This window comes from Seriola aureovittata, chromosome 17, assembly GCF_021018895.1.
Source record: "Seriola aureovittata isolate HTS-2021-v1 ecotype China chromosome 17, ASM2101889v1, whole genome shotgun sequence".
Taxonomy (NCBI): domain Eukaryota; kingdom Metazoa; phylum Chordata; class Actinopteri; order Carangiformes; family Carangidae; genus Seriola; species Seriola aureovittata.
The window spans coordinates 15,259,068-15,265,902 of record NC_079380.1 but is presented as its reverse complement, the minus strand read 5'-3'; the positions used below and the strand labels follow the sequence as shown (position 1 = coordinate 15,265,902).

At 39.5% G+C, this 6,835-nt stretch overlaps 1 long non-coding RNA gene across 1 annotated transcript; it reads right to left on the bottom strand.

The window, feature by feature from the left end:
- Positions 1-376: 376 nt before the first annotated feature.
- LOC130184576 (uncharacterized) lies at positions 377-6,495 on the bottom strand. Its single transcript, XR_008830021.1, has 3 exons — positions 6,416-6,495; positions 6,227-6,296; positions 377-1,284 (listed from the first exon to the last, which is right to left on the bottom strand). It is a non-coding gene; the product is annotated as an uncharacterized LOC130184576 (long non-coding RNA).
- Positions 6,496-6,835: the final 340 nt, after the last annotated feature.

Sequence of the window (6,835 nt, the reverse complement as noted above, 5' to 3'; positions counted from 1 at the left end):
AACAAACAGGGTGGCTCACAGGTTGCCATTATGTAATTCACATGCTGCCATAGGGAATGACCGCCCACAAACACCACATGGTCTGCCATCAGCGTCTGGCCATAAAACTGGGTGTGAGTCAGTGTGTGTGTGTGTGTGTGTGTGTGAGTGTGTGTGTGTGTATTTGCACATGTGTATTTGTGGGTTTGTGTGTGTATGTTTTGCTGTAAAAGTTCTTGGAGATAATAAAATAAATGCATAAACAAATAAAGAAATAAAAAGCTTTAACTCGCAAGAATTGAAATTCTCAAAATGCAGTTAGTCTGCCAGTGACCCTTCCCTCCACACCTCAATTGTTGAGTAATATAAAAGACAGTCAGCTCACAGACAGGCTCCTTAGCACAACAATGATGGGATTTATTAACTGCGGGGAGAGTTTTATTTCTTTCTATCCTTCAATAACTGGCCTGTGTTTGGAGGGTAATATAAAGAAAGCACAACATCGCCTCGAGAGAACTCCTGGCCTCTTCTTTCCGCTTTGTGATCAGAAAAACAAACGCCCACTTTAAATTAAACAAATGGAAACCAATTAACTTCCAAAGTAAGAGTAGTCCATCCCACAACTTTTCAAGCAAGGTGATGTAGTATGACTCGCTTGAAGATGTTATAGAGTAGATGCAGTTTAAGGTGTTCACTGTTTCATTATAACTATCCAAACAAAAAGGCACATTAGTCCTGATTAGCTCAGATGTTTACAGATCTTTACTGAAGTGCCTTTTTTTAAGGAGATTTTAGGTGTTGACCATAGAAATTAGGGATGCAGATTATCATGGGTTTCAAAGATCAAGTCGTCATGTACTGTAATATACTTGATTCCAGAGAGTAGAGTAATTGCAAGGCGAAGAAATCTACGATATTAACAGAAATTTTGGATGACCCTAATTAAAAGGCATAGATGCAAAACATGAAATGTGTCCGTTAAAGCATAATGTAAGTCCCACGTTCGTTTAGCCTGTCTATCAGTCACAGATGATTCAATTCACCTGGTGTGTATGTCTGCAGTAGACATCAGAGACACTGACTGCAGACATGTTTCACTCGGCAGGAACTTATTTCTGCAAAACACATCGTGCGAGCCCTCAGAAACTTCTGTAGGCTGAACTGGCCTTGTTATGATTTCTGCTTCCACCTTGTTTATTTTGCTCTTTCTGCTCCTGTGTCCCCGTCAGCCACTTCTCACTTCCCTCTGGCTCCTCTGCAGTCCTTCACCTGTCCAACATATGCCCGCAGACTTTCCCACCAGCCCTAATGAAAACATGGAGGATTATTATAGTATTTTTTCAAATGTATACAGAGTGCAAAACTTTTAATGGTTGGTTTTAGGCTATAACTTTACTATTATTTTTAAGACACTGTGGTTACACAGTGGTGTGGTGTGTTTGGTCTAACCTTTCTGATTTGGAAAAATTACAATGTAACAAGGTTATTGTTTTTATTTTTATGTTTATTTTGTTTTGCCGTTTGTTTTCAATTTCAGCTTAGTTTAAAAGGTTTTTTAAAGTGAGTTTGCTAGTTGTTTATTAAAAAGTAAATTCTTAGTTTTAGTTTAGCTTTTGTTAGTTATGGTGTTAAATTTTATTGTGTACTAAAAACTCAACAAAACATCATACCATGGCTCCATGCTGCTTTGCCTGGATTTAGCTTCTGTTTTGTGCGAATGGGGATGGGCGTGCTCCCTTACCATGTCAAGGTTGGTTGGTCCTTTTGAGATTTTCAAATGGTCTTTTAGATTTGTGGGATTTTTCCCCTTGAGAAAAGGTCCACATATCACCTTTTACTACAAGGCACGCGCTCTTATCTGTGACACAGTCTTATTTAAAGTACGGGACTCTGGCTTTCTCCTGACTTTTGCTGCCTCCATGATGCCAGATCCATCCAAAATACTTGATGTATGTAGGAAATAAATTGACAAAGATGAAAACTAAGGATATATTCTCATAATTTTGTTTTAGTTTTGTAAATATACAACACAGTTTCAGTTATTTTCATAAAGCCTAGTTGTTTTTATTTTTACCTCAGTTTTATTTAAATGTTTTTCACATCTAGTTTTAGTTATTTTATTAGTTTTTGTTAACGATAATAACCATAAAATGTACTTTGAATATATATTGTATATTGATATACAGTACCTACATTTATTTTCGCTTCACAAGTTTATATATATATATATATATATATATATATATATGTATTCACAAGTTTACTTTATTTTGACAGTAACAGTGACAGGAAATGCAGCAGAGAGAGCAAAGGGCCTGGGCTGCTGCACTAAAACTCAACCTTTATATATGGTAGGCACTTAGACAGGTGAGCTCCCACTGTGTCACACTAGTTTGTATTTTTTGAGAGGAATATAAGAAAGATATATAAGCATCAACATTGCTTCAGCTTCAGTGTCATCCATGAGGAGATGTAGGTAGTATAAGGGCAATAACCAGCGTGGTGGACATTTATTGACAATGGTAGTAATGTATGTGGAAACCGCCATTCCTATTTAAAATTCTCAAACGAGTTCCGGGACCCACCCCAAATAACTCGCTGCTCAACGAGATTTCAAAATGTCTGCTGCTGTCTCATAATATCATAACTGCGGGTGCCGTCTGCCAACTGTGGCTGCTTTTGATTAGAAATTGGCCACAGGGGACTGAGCGTGCCAAGGTCCAGCTGCAGCAGGTCATAGCTGGGCTCGCGATGTGGGGGAGATGTGGGATGGTAGGGTGGAGCTACATGCATGGCAGCGTCTACACCCAGGGGACAGAGGAGATTGAGAAAGAACCTTCTGGATGTGTAAGGTTGCCAGGTGTTGTCTGGACCAAAAATAAAGCCGCCTGGCCCAGCAGGCACGAGCCAAGAGAAAGGTAACAACTGTGCCTTTGTCATGGCATCCAGTGGGCTTCACTTGCTGGACCATCTGCCAGTTTATGAGGTATGGGTTTGCTCACAACAGGGCCGAATGACTTTGGGAAAGTTTGTCTACTTACTATTTAAACATACAGAGTAACCATTCATGCATAACTGAATCAGTCTGCTACTGCCCATCTTGTTCAGTCTAAAACCTTTACTTATGTGCTTGTTGTGACCATGACAAATAAGCCAGACCTCTGTAACTTCAATTAATGATAAATGATGTAATTCAATTCTAGACTCGCAGAAGTGTAAGTGCCACGTCATATCAAACAGGCTGCCAGTGTGATCTTGGTTCACAGTTCTCACATTCTGAGTAAAAGGTCAAGATCCTACCACAAAATATCATCATGTTACTGTAGTGATACTGTCAGAAAAGTTTGCAGTTGTAGCTAAAACAAAAAAGTTTTTTTTTTTCTACAGAAGCATCATTCAGCAATTTTTGGCCATATACTGTATAGAGAGTTAAATCCTTGGAGGAATTATGTGTAGCTTTGTCTGATGCAAGTAGAATTCAGAGTTTGTGTCTTTCTTTTTCTCTCACTGTTTTCTCCTCTACCACCTTGTCCTCTCTAGCATATCTGAAAGTCTACTATCTGATTTTGCTCTATTGGTGTGTGTGTGTCGGTCTGTGTGTGTGTGTGTGTGAGAGAGTGTGTGTGTGCGTGCGCAGATGTACCTACTGTTTGCAGTACGGGAAACACTTCCGATTTTAATCTGTGCACTGTTGTAGGGATGACACTCACACTGGCAGCCACGACACGTAACACCGAACCTTGAGACTCCACTGAAGGTACAATGTGTCCCGAATTGTGAAAACTTTCAGATTCTTAGCTGTTACTATGGGAGAACAATACCTTATTGTTGTTCTCTGTGTTTACTGTAAAAATAATAATCTCCTGAGAAATGTTTCCTCCTGAAAAAATATTAACGACAGAATGTAGGTACGGATGGATGGCGATACATTTTGAGTTGCCTGTGTTAAATAAGATCGCTGTGTTATTTTTTTTTAACTGGATTACATCGACCAAGAAACATGCATGACCTGAGTGGTGATGCCCAAGGACAAAAACATAAGTGCTGTGGCTCAGCAGATAAATAGATCTACATAGCACATTATTCAAATAACATAAAGTAGATTTTGAGTGCTGCAGTAGCACTGCTGTGACAGCAATGCAAAACATTTTATTTAGTTGTGCTTTGTGAAGCTTATGTGCTATAACCGGGAGATGTGTGTGCAAATGAACCAAAAAAAAAGCTGGATGCCTCTGTGTTCAGTCACCATAAACAAACTTCAAATTAGACTTAAAAGGAGATCATGAAGGAACACAACAGCACAAGATGTAAGTTGAACTATACTGCATATTTCCAGGAAAAATAACAAGCATATGTGAGCTCAAGTTAATGGAAACTTTCAATACGTACATGTCTAAGTACATACATTTTTGCGACCTCCACTGCTTTCATTGCTTTGGGTTCGCGTTCAGCAGAAAAATTAAATTCGGGACGATGGATTATTACAGTTGTTACATAACCTTATAATGTTCCAGAGAAGATTTTGGATCAGTGCTGATTTGGCTTAGTCTATCATTCAAGCTGCACTGTGGACTTAATTTGTGCAATTTGTTGCCTCTGCGGGTGCCAGAGTACGGCTTCTGGTACTTTTCCACCGATGAAAACCTATAGCTAATCCTAAACCATCCCTGGAGGCTTCATTCATCTCTAATGAAAGTGGAATTTAGTAAAACGTAAATGCTCACACTGAATCTATTTAAATAGCTGTGCCTGACTTACACAAAGCATAATAAAATGAAAACCACAAAGTATCTGTTATGTTGTACTATTTAGGGACATATACTCTAGCTCATTGGATGTCATTACACGCTGAAAGATGTAGTGGGACTCTAGAAAGACTGATGCTAAGTTTTTTTCAGTTTGCAGGGTGGGTCCATTTTTCTCTCCAAAAAAAATGCACATGACCAAAACAGTAAAAAGTGTGTGGAATACTGTATGGAAACTGGCCCTGACTGCAACCAGAGTCAAGGGAAACATTAGCAACACTGTCTTACTCTTTATTGGATTTGAGGAAGTTCACGTTCCAGCAACGTTATTAGAGGGCCTAAGGTTAGAGGACAGAGGGTGTTGCTATACAGATTGTAAACTCACTTGTGGCAAATATGTTGTTAAAGTTACCTGAGATGAAACGCATTCCCTACAACTGAGAAACCGAGCACTACAGCTCCTGATGGTGCTGTAATGTTACAAAATGGACCCACAATACATCACCAAATTTCAGAGACAGTGCTTTTGTAACAATCAATTTCACCAAGTGCGTATCTTGTTTTGACATGAGGACAGTCTGTTATTGTACAGTTCTGGAAATTCAACAAATATTTTGCTGTCTGTCTTCCAGCTAAAGTAGGGGTGGTAGAGGTGATTGGATGTGCCCACAAAGGTCAGCAGAGCTCGGGTCAAAGTTTAACCAAACTGAATTTTCAGTGCACCCCTGGAGCTGTGGAAAAACAACACCTACACAATTATGGCATGGCACATGGCAAAAGCTGTGATAATATGAATCCGCCTGCATAGTCCCCATCCTTAAAACATGCTGATAAAGTTAAAAGTTATATAAAAATCTTTCTGATAATATGAAATATAGGCTAAGCAACCAAACAAGTTTGTGTTATGAAAAAGTCAGACTGTAAATTTTTCCTTATATTAATCTGTAATATATTTCCTAACTTAATCATTTATTTGTTTCATTTGTTTATTTATCAATATAATTGTGACCCATTGGTTCTTCTTGTGTCACTTTTACCTAGTGTCTAATCTCATTAGACATTCAGTTAGAGGTTCCTCATCAACCCTTGGAGCTAGCATAAATAAGATGACAGCCGACCCAGCTACAAGTGAGGAGTCGCTTGTGCCTCGGTCTGAAAACAAGGACCAATTGTTTCAAAAGTTACTATGTATTACGATAGCAAATCTACCACATTCACTACCACTGTATTAGCTGTGCCTGCACAAGAGGGGAAAACCTAACAACGCCGCGGAACTAGAGATCACCGCATGCCGCTGAGGGGACCAGGACAGGTCGCAGCAGGTAGCTAACCCAAGCTGTTGAAACCCGGCTACAGGATTGAACTGACATTTGGACAGAAGTAAATGAAGAGACACGCAACTAACAGCAACAATGGCGCCATTAAGCGTGGTAAAGGCAACAGTGAGAGAGAAAGTTACAAATCAGCCACTTTGGAGCTAACAATTTAGCTAATCAACTCACCTGTGCAGCTCGACTACCGCACCGCACCGCACCGCACCGCACCGCATGGAGCACCGCATTTCCATGAGGCCTGAAAGAGGGATATTAACAAGATTATTATCAAATCATCATTATGAACGGCAATTACATCTATTCGGTGTAAGGTAATTAATTATCGCCATGCTATAGAGGAGGAAAAAGAAGACCCACCTTATTCAAGGTAAGACATTGACTTGCTCTGTTGCCATGTTGTTGATTGGTTTAATGAGAAATGAGTGCACCAGTTTGTCTGGCTCTGTGATCTGAGTTTAGATCCAGTGTGTGACTTGCAGGTGCCAGTTCGTGTAGCCGTTAATGCGGGCATAGTAGAGTTGGCAGGCTGATGGATTTGGATTGAAAATGCAGCATGCGGTTGAGATTTATCAGAGAAACTAACCAACAGATGTATGGTGATTCAGTAATGTGCATAGAGCAAATTGCTATGTCTGCTTCAATGTTCCCATGCAGATGATTTAATTTCACTCATTATGTCCTTTACAGAAACATAAAGGTGCTTATGGGTGAAACATGCATGTGTGTTTTTGTTGGAAGAGATTGAATTTTGTTGGACTATCATTACTGTTGGTGAGG